This window comes from Ranitomeya imitator, chromosome 5 (assembly GCF_032444005.1).
Source record: "Ranitomeya imitator isolate aRanImi1 chromosome 5, aRanImi1.pri, whole genome shotgun sequence".
Lineage (NCBI taxonomy): Eukaryota > Metazoa > Chordata > Amphibia > Anura > Dendrobatidae > Ranitomeya > Ranitomeya imitator.
In genome coordinates, this window is record NC_091286.1 from 480,068,583 (window position 1) to 480,085,760 (window position 17,178).

Sequence of the window (17,178 nt, forward strand, 5' to 3'; positions counted from 1 at the left end):
AGGTTGTGCCATCAGTGGCATACAGAAAAGACTGGGGATGTCTCTTTCAGGTTCTGCTTGATACCACAATACCCCTAGTCAGGCTTGGGCTGGGACAGGTGAATTCCCTAGTGGGCTTTTATACAGGAGTAAACCACTTACCCTCTTCAGCAGCTGAAGAGACAGACACTGACACATATTAATGGGTAAGATGAGCGGTGCACTTTGCCCATTTGTTTACTTTTTGGCCCTATAGGTGACACAACGTATACGGAGTTTTTTACCCCAGACAGGGATTCAGCTATATACACTCTGGCACCTTATGCTGCACTAAGCACTTTCCCGTTATACGTTGTACCATATCTAGTATGGGGTTATTCGCTCTACATGCCCATGGTGTTATTACAGTTGTCTGTGTTCTCTGTACAAGCATCATTAGGGATTTTGTGTTGTTAGTCTGTAGTTACTTTCTCTATGTGATTATTAATAAAATTATTGATTTTTTAAGTGAGTATATGGGACTTCTTACTCCATGGATTTTTGTAGGATTATTTAGGACAACATTGGATCATTCAGAGATCCACAATGAACTTCTGGATTGAGTTTCCTGCACTGAAAGTAAAGGGGCAGAATAATATTGCACGCCCCACTTTTCAGTTTTTGATTTTCCACAAAACTTTAAAATAACCAATAAATTACGTTCAACTTCATAATTGTGTTCCACTTGTTGTTGATTCTTCACCAAAAATTTACATTTGGTATCGTTCTGTTTGAAGCGTGATATGTGGGAATAGATTGAAAAGTTCCATGGAGTCGAATACTTTCGCAAGGCACTGTAAAAGATGTTCCCAATGTGATGTGTAATGGCTGCTCTCTGCTTTCTTGATCTCACTGCAGAGATGTGTGTGATTATAACTGACACATCTGCAGGTTCTTTCCAGAAAATCTTTCCAGAATGCACTTTCTTTATGTAAAAATCACACATTTATTTTTCCCAATCTTCTTTCACTCTCAACATTTTTCTAAAAAGGGTGCCATAAAAAGGAGAAGTAAGGTGTGATGAGGCCATGCAAGAAGTGTATTAATATTTGTGCCATAATAAATGCCAGACTTAATAAATTCCCCCTAATATACTGTTAATGAGGAGTGAGATAACCACTCCAAATGTGAGCACAGAGGAGTGCTCAGTCATACTGTAGCGAAGTACAAAGGGATCTACTAATGAGAAGCCTGTAAGTCAGTTTTATAGATAGTAAACAACCCTTCTTATTCTAGTTAACAGTAGACTGTACCTGAACATTAAAGATACCCATACATCTAAGGTAGAGTATTTGGACAAATACGCTCTGTCCTGACTCCTCCAAACACATGTACATTCGGCTTGATTATGCATGTATGTGTTTCTACGGGGATAAGTGAGAAAGCTGCTGCCAAACATCTATGGCAGTTGCTTTTTCAACTCGATAGCCAGAAGATCCAGTGTTGTAAAAAAAAAAGAAAATCCTCATTCCCAGCAACCTCTATATCTGCACCCATGTACAACAGGAAAGACTGGAAACAATTTCAACAAATAAAACATGCATCATTGCTTCTCTTATTTCTGACTTTGTGCCTTGAAAGTATTGCTGATTGTGAATCAAATTTTCTAGATTAAATATCAGTAACAATTTGCAATGAACTGCATGTAATGTAGTGAAATGTAAAATGTTGGCCATATTATTCTTAGAAACACTGTAACAGTTAGATTTGGCAAAGTAAGACATCACTGGTTTCTAACACCTGGAACTTTCGAACCAATTTCCAATCAAAAGGGAATTCTGAAAATACATGCCAGTTTTTCTCAGTAACATGTCTGCATCCTGAAATGAACATCCTGGACAGGTCTTCAGATCACAGACATATTGCGGCTTAGATCATATCCCATATCTCGGAGGAATAGAGTATTCCCCTTCTAAATATAGAAAACACCAGGGAGGAGCTGGCAAGTCTTGGCTCAGGGCATTCACTGTTCAGCAACCATCTGCACGACAGCCTGGCCTGCACATCAAAGAAACTTCACCACGGTAAATTCTTTCTCTTTCATATAAACCCAAACATATATTTCATTAACGTGTTTATATACATTATAGCAATAAGTATAAAAAGAAGCCAAGTGCTTGTATTAAAAATGCATCTAGCCACAGAAACAGCTATTAAATAGGAAGGTGGCAGAGTATGCGCTTTTTCCGAATATTTATGTTGATTTTTGGAAATGCACCATAATTTAATGATTATGACCAATTATGAACTCACATTTTAGCGTGATTTACAATATTATATCTGAACTGATCATAAGTAATTACAATGAGATATTATTGTATGACAGTTATTACATTAGATACATTATTGAAGGGGTTATCCAAGGACTATTTACTTTTTTTCTTTGGGTCTACAAACTAACAGGCAGGTAGTTGCTAACAGGCAGGTAGTTGCTAACTACCTGCCTGTTGTGCTCATCGCCAATCTTTGCAGCCACAGAGCGGTCACGTCAACAGAGCAGCGGCTTCTCTTCAGCTCTCCTCTGTTGACAGGGCGTGACTGCCAACGTTATTCCGGGGAGCTCGCTGTCAATCAGCATGACGTCAGCAGTCAAGCCCCATCGACGGAACAGTCCCAAAGGTAGTTGTCTCTGATACCTTATTAGGCCCATAGTAAAAAAAAAGTCCTGGACAACTCCTTTAAAGGGAATGTGTCAGCAGGGTTTTGCTATGTAATCTGAAGACAGTATGCTGTAGGGGTTAAATCACAGATTTCAGCGATGCCTCTCTTTTCAAGCTCCATGCTGCTGTTTACTTGCAATGATTGTTTTAGCATCAGGAGCTTATCACTGCTCGGACTAAAGGCTGATAGTCAGATACGCCTTCCTGTGATAAGCAGCTCAGTGTCTATAGACATTGTACATAGAGAGCCTGCTGTGGGAGGGGTTAGCTTCCTCAGCTCTGCTACATTGCTAAATGTAAACTAATACATTGTTAAATTCAGGCTCTCAGATGAGGCAGCAAAAACCTGCTGACAGATTCTCTTTAAACGTTACAAGCTAGTAAAAGAAAGTTAAATTCGAGGAGATATTTATTTGCCTATTTTTGTTTTCTTTTTCACATTGCAGTTGTGGGTGGAGTTAAGGTTTTCAAGATGTTTCTAGCTTATTTCTCATTTGAGAATTTTTTAAAATTTGAAAGGTTTTTCATAAATGAACTCCAGTCATTCCCTAGAGGGAATGTATGTACAATTTATTTGGTGCAATTGAATATGTCCTTTGGTGCTAAAAAAAGTTAAAGACAAAATTAACCCCTTCCCGACAGTATAGGCATGGCGCACCAATCGCACAGCCTCACGCTGAGCGCCACGGCTATCAGGCATGGGTGTCAGCTCTGTGTGAGAGCCGACACCCGGCAGCAATGCCCACAATCGGTGCTAGCACCAATCGCGGCATTTCATCTCTCTGATGCCGCTGTCAGTAGTAACATCAGCATAGATGAGCATTGCATGGCCGTGGGGTCCTTCAGGGTCCTGCAGGGTAGGTGGTCTTTAAGTGTCTGCTGAGAGACGACGCTGACATGCTTCCTTCACTGCCTGTCAGATGCTGATGTGATACTTTGCAGTTTAGAAACATTGCAGAGTATGAGATCTGACACTATATAGTGGTGTCCCAGGATGGGACAATGTACAAAATATATATATTAAAACGTGTAAAAATATTATTTTTAAAAAACCTAAATAAAGAAAAAAATATATTTTCCAATGAATACATTTATATGAATAAATAAAAAAAATAAACAATAAAAGTACACATATTTGGTATCGCCATGTCGGTAACGACCTGCTCTATAAAACTGTCCCATGAGTTAACCCCTTCAGTGAACACCGTTAAAAAATATATAAAAAACAAGACAAAAAACAATGCTTTATCATCATACCGCTGAACATAAAGTGCACAAAAGCACGATTAAAAAGACAAATGTAAATAAAAATGGTACCGCTGAAAACATTATCTTGTCCTGCAAAAAACAAGCCATCATACAGCTCTAGCAGCAGAAAAACAAAAAAGTTATAGCTCTCAGAATAAAGCGATGAAAAAATAATCTTTTTTTCTATAAAATAGTTTTTATTGTGTAAAAGTGCCAAAACATGAAAAAAGATATAAATTGGGTATCGTTGTAATCGTACTGACCTGAAGAATAAAGATGCCTTCCTTACCAATTTTACCACACGTGGAATGGTATCAAAAAAACAAACAAAAAACAATTCATGAATTGCTGGTTTTCATTCATTCTGTCTGCCAAAAATCGGAATAGAAAGCGATCAAAAAACATCATGTGCCCGAAAATGGTACCAATAAAAACGTCAGCTTGCCCACAAAAAACAAGCTATAACATGACTGTCTGCTGAAAAGTGGAAAAATTGTAGCTCTTAAAATGTGGTGATGCAAAAACTAGATTTGCAATAAAAAGGGTCTTTTAGTGTGTGACAGCTGCCAAACATAAAAACCCGTTATAATTCTGGTATCACTGTAATCGCACCGACCCAAAGAATAAAGTCGCCTAATCACTTATACCGCACGAGGAAAAGATAAATAAAACCAATTATTCACCTGCTGCTGATTTTTTCATTCTGCCTCCCAAAGATCGCAGAAAGACTAGGCACACATTTATTTGGTGCTCTGCTCTGAGTGCTTACACCTGGATTTCCATGTAAATCTCTGAAATACGTGATTCAGATGGAACTCTCAATGGAAGCTTCTTTATAATTAGGCAGATGGAGGCACATATGTGGTATTGCCACATTCAGTAGAAATTGTGGGACAAATTTTTGTGCCATTTTTACCCATTTTCCAGTATGAAAATGTAAAACTTGGGGCTAACACACAATCTTGGTGCTAAAAATGTAAATTATTTTATCCTCACTGCCCAATGTTATAAAAGTCTGTGACACACCTGTTGTGTCAATATGATCACTGCACCCCTAGATGAATTCCTTGAGAGGTTTTAGTTTGCAAAATGGGGTCACTTTTGCGGGTTCTGCTGTGTTGGCACCTCAGGCACTCTGCCAATATAACATGGCACCCTGAAACAAGTGCAGCAAAATATGCACTGTAATGTGGTGCTACTTCCCTTCTGAGCTTTGCACTGTGCTTCAAAAGCAGTTTTTGATGACATATGGGGTATCGGTAAACTCAGGAGAAGTGGCACAGCAAATGTTGGGGTCCATTTTCTCCTGTTACCCTTGTGAAAATACAAAATTTGAAGCTAAAAAAAGAATTGCAGGAAAAATGTGATTTTTTAATTTTCATGACTCTACGTTATAAACATTCTTTGAAGCACCTGATGCTCACCACACACCTAGATAAGATCCTTAAGGGTCTAGTTTCCACTAGTGTCACTTGTGGGGGGGTTTCCGCTGTTTAGGCACATCAGGGGCTCTCCAAATGCAACATGATACCCGCTAATTATTCCAGCAAATTTTACATTCAAAAAGGGAAATGGCGCTCATTCCCTTCCAAGCCCTGTTGTACACCCAAACAGTTGTTTTCCCCCACATATTGGGTATCTGCACACTCAGGAGAAATTGCGCAACAAATTGCATGGTCCATTTTCTCCTGATACCCTAGCAAAAGTAAAAAAATGGGTCTAAAGACAAATTTTTATGAAAGAAAAGTAAATGCTTATTTTTTCCTTCCACATTCTAAAAATTCTTGTGAAGCACCTGAACGGTTAATAAACTTCTTGAATATGGTTTTGAGCACCTTGAGGGGTACAGTTTTAAGAATGGTGTCACTCTTGGGTATTTTCTGTCATTTAGGCCCCTCAAAGTCACTTCAAATGTGAAGTGGTCCCTAAAAAAATTGCTTTTGCAAATTTTGTTGTAAGAATGAGCAATCGCTGGTCAATTTTAACCCTTATAACTTCCTAACAAAAAGTAATATGTTTCAAAATTGTGCTGATGTAAAGTAGATATGGGGGAAATGTAATTTATTTACTATTTTTTGTGATATGACTCTCTGATTTAAGGGCATAAAGATTAAAAGTTTGAAAATTGCAAGAGAAAAAGGAAACACAAGTTAAAAAAAACTGCAAATCTGGGCTGAAGTTCTAAAGTAACATATGTCCTTTCAAGTGTCTTCTTTGACACTTCACAGTGAGTACCATACAATAATGGAACAGACACAGAGTTAAAAACTCTGGTTACCATCAATTAAGGGTGCTTAGTAAAGAGAGATTTATATAGCTCACATTAAAGTCAATTATAAGTCTATTTTCCTAAAGTCATAAAGCCGTCTACATGGTCCTGCAGGTCATAAGAAGCGGAATAAAATGATAATTTGATATCTGTGACATAGACCAGCATTTAGTCCTTGCTCACCGGACACTGATCTGCATAAGAATCTGCATCCATAGATTATTTTATATGAAAGAAGGAATCACCAGTGTGAGGCATGTAACTGAAACAGAACAGTAGAACTGAACTTTGTCTTCTTACAAACACAATTGCTCAAGCTCTACAGCTCTGCTGTATTACAACACTGTAATGTGTTGAGATGGATGTTGAAATGCTAAGAGAAACTTGTAGTTGTGTCAGTGATACAGTAATCACACACAGCTCTGTAATGAGATCAGGAGAGCAGATAGTGGTCATTACACATCTCAATGGTAATGTCCCTTTTATTTATAGTGATCTCTGGGGGCAGATTCTCATGTAGATCATGGATTTCTCTGGAATAAGACATCAGATCATTGATATCAAGGTATAATTTTATTCAGCTTCATATGATCTACATATAGATTAAAAGTGTTGAGCCTACTGACAGATTCCCTTTAAATTGGAATATATTTTGGCTGTATCCATGTGGATATTGGCTAAATAAGTGTTCCCAATGAATCTATTGAATCTGTGTATATGTGCATGGAAGGTAGTGTGTGTATTGACATAATCACCTACTGCAATTTTCTCTGGAATCCATTACTGTTCTGCTCCTCTTCTCAGTGATGTCTCTGGGTCACACTGTGCTCTGTGTGACCTGGAAGTGGCTTTTACAATGTAAACTAGTGGCACATCAGAACCAGGCTCCATACGCTTACATTATATAAGAGACTTCTGGCTCACGCAAGAGCATAGAGTGATCCGGAGTCTGCAGAGCAGTGATGACACTGAGAAGAGGAGCGGAACAGCTATAAATATGAGAGAATACAGCAATAGGTGAGTGAATTAACATATACACACTAAAATGAATGCAGATATACACAGATTCGGTAAAAATAAAAGATGCCCTCCCATGAAGATTTTTTTTAAGTGCAAACAATTATTGCATTCATCTTCTACAAAAATGTGTATTGTTGAGCATTACATCAGAAATGAAGGGAAGACTTGGTGCTCAAAACAAGTGTATGCTGCTAGACAATATAAATTGGGTAGCACGTTTTAGAAAAGACAAGACTAACAATCTCTTTGAAAGTCTTGATTGCAGCAGCTAGAATCTGGTATAGAGACAGAGAAAATGACAGCTGGAATATGGTGAAAGAAGTGAAAACAGCAAGAAGCTGATGATGTGTGTGTGAAATGCTCAGAAGCATTCGCAGCTTTGATGAGATGTCAGAAATGCATTCTGAGATGGATAGGTATGTGCCGCGTGACTGACCGGCGTAGTTTGCTGGATTACCGACAATTTAGTAGACGAGATGCTCACTTGGCTATGTCATAATAGATTAGCTTTGCCTTTGTCTTTTTTTTTCATGTTACGAAGATTTTTTACCTTCTTTGAATTGATCTAAAACAGTAAAAAGATAAGAAATACAAAAAGATAAGCAATCAGTAACATAAAACTATAACAAACAAATCTTTAAAAAATATATAGAAAATCATTACAAAATCTTAGAAATTCAGTTCAATTATTGTTCCAGCTAGGGCAACGTCATTGTAAATTTGCTCATTGTTTGAATTCACCTGGACTTCCATATTTCATCTCCATTAGTTATTATTTATAATTTAATAATTGATCATAATTGTAACTAATCAGTCATTACAATAAATCCCTTCAATTGAAGACAGCATATGCACACAACAGTCTCCTAATGACTCATATGCGAGTCCTATACCCCAAATAAATATATGAACCAGGGTGTAAGAAGCAAAATCACACCCAAATTTTGCCACTTTGGAGGTGTTTCTGGATTTTGGGGGCAGGATTTTAACATCCCAAAATTTCTGTGGTAAATGATGGCAAGAATGTAGAGTAAGATTCATATTCAGTAGATTTCATTAGTGGGAGATAGTGATGAGCGAGTGTGCTCGTTACTCGAGTTTTCCAAGCATGCTCAGGTGTTCTCCGAGTATCTTGGGCGTGCTCGTAGATTATGTTTGTGTCCCCACAGCTGCACGATTTGCGGCTGCTAGACAGCCTGAATACATGTGGGGATTCCCTACAAGCAGGCAATCCCACCTGTATTCAGGCTGTCTAAAAGCTGCAAATCATGCAGCTACGGGGACTCAATAATCTACGAGCACGCCCAAGATACTTGGAGAACGCCCAAGATACTTGGAGAACACCCGAGCATGCTCTGAAAACTTGAGTAACGAGCACACTCGCTCATCACCAGTGGTAGACAGTGACTTGTTGCCTGGAGCCACAAAGTGCAGAGCAAAGCATAGTAAACTCTGACACCCATTGAGGTCAGCATCCAGGAAATAAATTTCTTCCACTATTTTGTTCATATTGAGCCATAGCCTAATGTAAAGTAACACTTTACAGCTTTTTAATAATCTATGAGATTAACGAATAGATGAAAGAACCTGATCTCTACAGATACTGATGCATATATTGGTCAATGTGAAATTACTCTTGCATTTACTATACAGTTACTGTATATTGCACTTGAAATATCAGACTTCCTTTCACTATCACTGCACAGTTAATTTCAGGATATGTAAGAACTGCTTGCCCCTATAAATACACACCACCAGGACTTATGTACCATAGTGTAATTTTGCTGGTCTGCACAGATGGCAGAAACTTTGCACAGCCATGCTAGTGAGATCTGTTTTTCGACACGTCCAAAAATCATTATACTACCATTACTTTGTTTTTTTTTCTTCATTTCACCAATGGATAGGTATCAATAATGTTTTTTTCCTATGTGTAGCAAAATATTTACTGGTCATCTTCTGCTGCTCTCAGTGCTGCTCTGGTCCTCTTCTGAACCATGTGAATGGCTGGATTACTGCACTGTTTGCTGGGCTGACTAGAATACACTTCTCAATGTAAATCTATGAGACTCAGAACAAGACTCTCATGGACTTACATTACACTGATAGCATTGACTTCTGGTCAGTCAAAGCTGTGGTCAAGCGATGGAAAAAGTGGGACAGAGCAGCGCCGGAACAGACGAAGACTGCCACCGGTAAGTATTTTACTACACAAAGAGAACATACGTTACCGATACCTATCCGGTAGTCACCAGTAGTCAAAGTTAAAAAACAAACAAACCTGGAGTGGTACTTTAAGCTGTGTAGATAACCAGGTCAGCACTTTTTTGAATGTTTGCTGATGGAGGCACTTTGGTTTTCACAAGTTTCTCCAGTTGATCATAAAAATATGTGTTTCGACCATAAGGTAACTCAATGGCATTGCTTATAATTAATAGAAAACTAAATCTGCTCCATCACTCAAACCATTCAATGAGTAATTTATGACCCTGCTAGATATTTATTAGAATACAGAGTTATCTTCTGTATTATTTTACAGTGGTGCTCTGTGTTCATAATATTCTAGGCAGATCGGGATAATGAAATCTTCAAGTTTAGGAAATATCACAGCTTTGCTTTAACATTAAGCTACAGTATCAGAGTGCACATCAAATAGTTAGATACAGCAGTTATCAAATAATGTCATTTTCTGCATACTCCCATGCATTTAATACTGTGCTCTAGATTGCTCTGTGGTTATACAGAAAGGCAGCATGGCACTAACAGATGAGATCCGGATCCAGAATATACTGAAAATTCAGCAGTGCCCTGAAGGGTGGTTGACATTGTCATATTTATTAGGATAAAGCAGGTGTATCACAGCTAAGTTTTATGGCTCATTTTGAACACTCAATATAAATAGTCATCACTGTTATAACTTAAATGGAGAACTGACTACTTGAAAAGCGTCAGTAGATCTTTCTGTGCTATTTATTTTTTCATTAACATTTACATATATTGAAACTCTGAATTTTGTTCCTCTCTTCCCTTGAGCCTCTTGTTATAGATCTCCTAGACAAGGGTACCATCATTGCTCTATATTACTTGTCCAATGGCAGTTTCAGACTGATGAATTCTGCATTGTTAATCAGGACTTTGATGATCCGAAGACCAACAAAATAAGCATTGTGAAAATTAGCTATTAAACTAGATTGAGGCCATTTCCGAGACAGGATGGCATGAAAAGGACATGTACGATGTACAGGTGAAAATTTACTGGAGAGGAAAGAGATGATGAAATGCTCAAAAAAGGAGGAAAATGATTAGTATAGCCTGCTAATGTAGAGTAAAGTGCTGGTGGTTAATGAGATTTTGTGCACACTTAATCTTTCATAACAATTTAAATGTCATGCCACCGAATACAATCCTGAGGCTGAGCTCTTAGATCTTTATAAGGACTGCATATAACTTGTATGAAGATTATTCAGCTGATGAAGTGCATACTGCGAGTGTATTAAAGGCACTGTAAACCCATAATTTTCCATTCCCATTTGAATTTGCTTCCAGCCACTGTATATAGAGATGAAAGCATAAAATAGTAGCGTATTGCTTTGTATAGAGCTGCTAGTACAGTGCTAAATTGCATACAGCTATAAATGAATCATCCTAAAAAAGAACATATTTACTGATAATCTGTACATACACGGTTACAAAGTGCATCCAACAAGCTATTCAGCAGCCTTCATAATATTTTATATGTTGATATTGTTGTTTCTTTTTCTTAAAAAATAATTCACTTCAAAATGTCTCTTTATAAGGATCTGAAATATTTCATTTTTAATATATTAAGCTCCATACATTTTGCTTTTGTGCAAAGTCATATGCAAAACCACTCATTAACATTGATTTATGCAGCATCTACTATCTCCTTGATAAGCTCCTATACATCCCATGTTATTAGTCTAATCCATATGAAGGGTAGAGGGCATCTGGAACTCTCCAGTACAAAACACTAGTCATAATATTTCTATATTACAAAAAATATATACATTTTAATATTAATCTACCCTAAGTCTTGGATCTACACTCCTCAACATTAAAATTACAACACTGCAAAAGGAAAAGTCATGGAATTAAGATAATCACTGGATTGATAAACATGATCTGCAAATAATGAAAATGTTCAAAACATGTCGATTTACTAAGTATTGAGTATGAGCGCCACACACAGAAATACAGGTGCTTCTCACAAAATTAGAATATCATCAAAAAGTTAATTTATTTAAGCTCTTCAATAGAAAAAGTGAAGCTCCTATATGATGTAGAGTAATTACAAACAGAGTGATCCATTTAACGTGTTTATTTCTGTTAATGTTGATGATTATGGCTTACAGTCAATGAAATCCCAAAAGTTATTATCTCAGTAAATTAGAATACTTTATAACACAAGCTTGAAATACTATTTTAAAATCTGAAACAAGCTTACATTGTCAAACAGTGTCTGCTAAAACCATTAGAAGGTGTTTGCATAACATCAGTTTACGAACCAGATGTCCACCTACAGGTGTGCTACTGACCTCATATCATATCACCATTGTCAAAGGCTGTCAGGGTTCAAAGCAAGACAGTAATGGAGGCTGGAATTGAGGTCTTTTCAGAGATGATTCACACTTTTGTCACACACACTTTTGTCTGTGACATAATGATCGCTAGGAATTGATCTGAAGACCTTTTGGGCAATGCCACAAGGGGCTTTATGAAGTAGCATGGAAGTGTTCAAGGAGCTTTTTTGAACAAGACAACATATGCTGTGCATGCTGCTGTGAGCAGTCTGCATGTCTTAAGGCCCCGTCACACATAGCGACGCTGCAGCGATACCGACAACGATCCGGATCGCTGCAGCGTCGCTGTTTGGTCGCTGGAGAGCTGTCACACAGACAGCTCTCCAGCGACCAACGATGCCGGTAACCAGGGTAAACATCGGGTAACTAAGCGCAGGGCCGCGCTTAGTAACCCGATGTTTACCCTGGTTACCATCGTTAAAGTAAAAAAAACAAACTGTACATACTTACCTACCGCTGTCTGTCCTCGGCGCTCTGCACTAATCCTGTACTGGCTGTGAGCACAGCGGCCGGAAAGCAGAGCGGTGACGTCACCGCTCTGCTTTCCGGCTGACCGACGCTCACAGCCAGTACAGGAGGAGTGCAGAGCACAGCACCGGGGACAGACAGCGGTAGGTAAGTATGTACTGTTTGTTTTTTTACTTTAACGATGGTAACCAGGGTAAACATCGGGTTACTAAGCGCGGCCCTGCGCTTAGTTACCCGATGTTTACCCTGGTTACCAGTGTAGACATCGCTGAATCGGCGTCACACACGCCGATTCAGCGATGTCAGCGGGACCTCAACGATCAAAAAATGGCCCAGGCCATTCCGACACGACCAGCGATCTCACAGCAGGGGCCTGATCGCTGGTACGTGTCACACATAGCGAGATCGCTACTGAGATCGCTGTTGCGTCACAAAACTTGTGACTCAGCAGCGATCTCGCTAGCGATCTCGCTATGTGTGACGGGGCCTTTATACATGCTACCATAGCCTGCAGCATCTCTAGACTTCTGTCTTCCATCAAGCACATCTGGAACATCATTGGTTGTTAATTGCAATGGAAGCTGCCAGCAACAAATCTTGGTGATTTCCATGAGAAAATCGATTCAGCATGGCAGAACCTCCATCAACCATCAATAATGTAATGGTTTGCATGCCAAAGTGCGTAAGTGTGCGTATTTCTGTGCATTGCACACATAATAAATACTGAATGAACTGAGATGTTTTGAAAACTTAGTTTCCAATTTTTCTTCATTTGCATATTATTAACATGTAAATTGATCCTGTGATAGTCTTAATTTCACGACTTTTCCATATTGCTGTTGTAATTTCAATGTTGAAGAGTGTATTTAGATATGAAAAATAGGAACATTATACAGTATAGTATACTTTACAGACTTAATAGAAGACTTAATATAGTATAGTATACTTTACTGTCAGTTATGTCAATATATACCTGACACCTTACCCAGATTATTATTTTACTTTACTGAACGTTTACATATAGGACTGTATTGCTGCACTAAGCACACCACTTTTAATCTTCTAATCTTTTGTATGTCTTGTATTTTATTATTTAAAGCAATTTCCTTACTGTTTATTTATAAGTCTGCTTAATTTCATACAGTTCAGTAAAGAGTGCATAGTGTGTGCCTACATTTTGGAATAGCATTTAGCGCAATTCAGTTCTGTAGAGCAGGACAGATTACAGTGCAGGTTTATTAAAACTATCTACATTTTAGCTGTTATAAACTTATACTAAGGCAATAGAGATTCACCGCACATTCTTAATTCGAATGAGGCATGATTGTATTATTCATGAAAATAAGCATATAAACAAGTTGTTGTGAAATGTGCCACAAAGTTAGCTAGCAGATGCTCTATCTGCGCTAGCAGTTACGGACCTGGAAATGCTGCAGCCTGCGTCCCAGGGTCCGTCACTCAATGACGGCACATCGCTAGCGCACACCCATTGTGGGCGTGCACTAGTGATGCGTCCGACATTGGACTCAATGGCGGCATTATTGGACTGCCTTACACCGCGTTATGTAACGTAGTCCATCTAACGGACGCCAGTTACGTAATGTTAACACAGCCTTACAGTGCAAAAAGAAACTCAAAACAAGGGATTATGCATCCATAGGGGAATTAATGTGGGAGATGGCTTATGTAACAATGGGGAACCCATAGAAGTAAAGAATACAAAAACACACTTAGTGCTTACTTGATTGCTGAGATTAAAGGAAACACTTTAAGATATAGTCACCATTTGAATGAGACTTACAATGGAAACTGCAAAGGAAAGACAATAATGTAAGATGCGAGCAGTAAGTGTAAACTCAATACTATAATATGGTAAGACTTATGACCGGTAGAGATGCCTGTGTGGTCTAAGCTTCATGTGGCACTCCTATGCCTATGCGTGCTGTTTGCTGTAAGGTCCCAAAGGTAGAATAGCGTACTTAAAAAACAGAAGTACGTCATGATGGCACCGCCCACCCGATATGACGTGATACTCGGGTACCAGAAAGACAGGTGCATGTATTGAGTGGTTGTCATTGGAGCGGAGATGCTTACATTGATAAGGGGAATATACGGTATGCAGTAGATTTCTGCACATACATGGTCACTATACAAATGTGGACAAGCATGGAGGAAGTTGTTTGTATGCAATCAAACTGTAAAGACTTAAAAAGAGGAATGCCTCGTGGGGACGACAAATCAAATACATGTTTTCCATTATGGATGGATGTTGAGAGGCACAATTATCAGAACACCAATTAACACTTTTTTCACTGACGTGTTGGATAATCTAGCCGATGTATAGAGAATTGCGCTGCATGTTGAAACATCAACATGTCAGAAAACATTACACATGCTAGGACGGGGATGTCCTACCCCATTTGGGATTATTTTACATGCGATTCAAATTTTATGGTCTATGTCATCAAATGCCCATGCAGCCTTCTACAGTATATATCAGCAAGACTACCCAACATGTCAGGGAACTGTATTACTAGCCATAAGTCAAGCATCCATTGCTGCAAAACATGGCTACTAGTGTTGAGCGATACCTTCCGATATCGGAAAGTATCGGTATCGGATAGGATCGGCCGATATTCAAAAAATATCGGATATCGCCGATACCGATACCCGATCCCAATGCAAGTCAATGGGACCAAAATATCGGAATTAAAATAAACCCTTTCTTTCCTTGTAGGTTCATTCTACATGAAGGAAAACAACTAAGAATAATGCAGGATGTATTTGGGGAGGTGGCGGAGACATTAAAGTCATAGAGGTTTAGCCCAATCAAATAGAATAGCATGTTTTTTTTTGTTTATTTTAAAGACGTTCGGAGTGACAAAGATATTGACTATGTAAATATTTTTTTTATTTTGTCAGATATTGATGTTTCACTATTCCACGCCCTTCCCCTTCTTTTTTTTTTTACTTTTCCCACACTTTCATCTTCATCATCATCAGCATCTTTGACATCAACTTCTTCTTCACCTTATTCATCTTCTTCTTCATCCTTTACCTTTTTTTTTTTTTTATTACATTCTTCATATTCATTTTCTTCAACTATTATTATTCTTCCTATTCTACATATTCATTTTATTCAACTGTATTATTCTTCCTATTCTACTTCTTCATCATATTCTCATTTGTGACAGGCATTCCCGTAGTTGTTATCTATAAAAGTTGGAAGATTACACCTTCCGTTCTGCCAGTCACAAAAGTTACATTTGTCCACGTTCAGTTTGGCCTGCAGCATCAGGCTTTATCCAGGGGCACCACGAGGAGGAACGGACTCACCCCCATACACTGCTTAGTCTTCTTCTGCATATAATTGAGATAATATCTTTTGCTCTGATATTAAGTGTTATGCTTAATGTTCTTCTGCTCTTTGTTCTGCAGCCTCTTGTTCTTCTGCTTCTCGGTCTTCCATGTCGTCGTCTCCAGTGTCGTCATCTCCGCCATCGTCGTCTCCGCCGTCGTCGTCTCCGCCGTCGTCGTCGTCGTCATCGGGGTGGTCTTCCGGGTTGTCGTCGTTGTCATCGGGGTGGTCTTCCGGGTCGTCGACTTTAGGGTCTTCAACTTGGAAATGTAGCAGAAGGTACAAGAAGGCTGAGAAAATGCCAAGAACCTGATGATGGAACTGGAACTCGGATGGCTACCCGAAGGTTCAAGAGCCTATGGAACTACCGAGGACCAGCTGACGTTACTGGAACCCGGTTACTAAGCAGGAGGTACCCGTGCTAAAAAGCACTACCAAGGACCGCCTGACGTTGGCAGAACTTGGATACCCAGAAGGAGGCACCTAAGCCAAAGGCTCTGCCCGGAGCCAGCTGACGGTACTGGAACCAGGATGGGGAGCAGAAGGTACAAGAGCAAAAGACACTGCCGAGAACCAGCTGACGGTACTGGAACCCGGATGGGTAGCCGAAGGTCCAAGAGCCAATGGAACTACCGAGGACCAGCTGACGTTACTGGAACCCGGTTACTAAGCAGGAGGTACCCGTGCCTGAAAGCACTACCAAGGACCACCTGACGTTGGTGGAACTTGGATACCCAGAAGGAGGCACCTAAGCCAAAGGCTCAACCCGGAACCAGCTGACGGTACTGGAACCAGGATGGGGAGCAGAAGGTACAAGAGCAAAAGACACTGCCGAGAACCAGCTGACGGTGCTGGAACCAGGTGGTGGACCCGAAGGCCCACAGGAGAGGAGAGAACAGCTAGGCCACGAGGCAGCCGCAGTTACCGAACCCCAACAGTCCTACAGGGGGAGCTGGGCCTACTGGCACTACAGAACCAGCCTTGACTACCAGTTCACGCAGCCCACATAGGAAGCTCCTAAACTGGAGGCACCCTGGAGTTGGCTAACCCGACCGCACCACGACGGGGCAAGCATAGGCGTCTCAGTGACCTTGACACAACCCGGAAACAGCTGACGGTGCTGAAACCAGGTTTGGCACGAGGGAGTACCTGTGACAAAAACACTGCCGAGAACCAGCTGGCGGTGCTGGAACCCAGATGCGTTGCCCCAGTGTGCAAGAGCCAATGGCACGACCGAGGACCAGCTGACGGTGCTGGAACCCGGTTACTAAGCTGTAGGTGCCCGCGCTTAAAAGCACTACCAAGGACCGCCTGACGTTGGCGGAACTCGGATACCCATGAGGAGGCACCTAAGCCAAAGGCTCGGCCCGGAACCAGCTGACGGTGCTGGAACCAGGTGGTGGACCCGAAGGCCCACAGGAGAGGAGAGAACAGCTAGGCCGCGAGGCAGCCGCAGTTACCGAACCCCAACAGTCCTACAGGGGGAGCTAGGCCTACTGGCACTACAGAACCAGCCTTAACTACCAGTTCACGCAG

At 40.0% G+C, this 17,178-nt stretch overlaps 1 long non-coding RNA gene across 2 annotated transcripts in view; it reads right to left on the reverse strand.

Moving 5' to 3' along the window:
- LOC138638229 (uncharacterized) overlaps window positions 1-17,178 on the reverse strand; it is a 93,278-nt gene that overhangs the window by 39,935 nt on the left and 36,165 nt on the right. For both annotated transcript variants that reach the window (XR_011312471.1, XR_011312470.1), the window contains exon 3: window positions 7,700-7,780. This is a non-coding gene — a long non-coding RNA (uncharacterized lncRNA). The remainder of the gene's footprint in view (window positions 1-7,699; window positions 7,781-17,178) is intronic.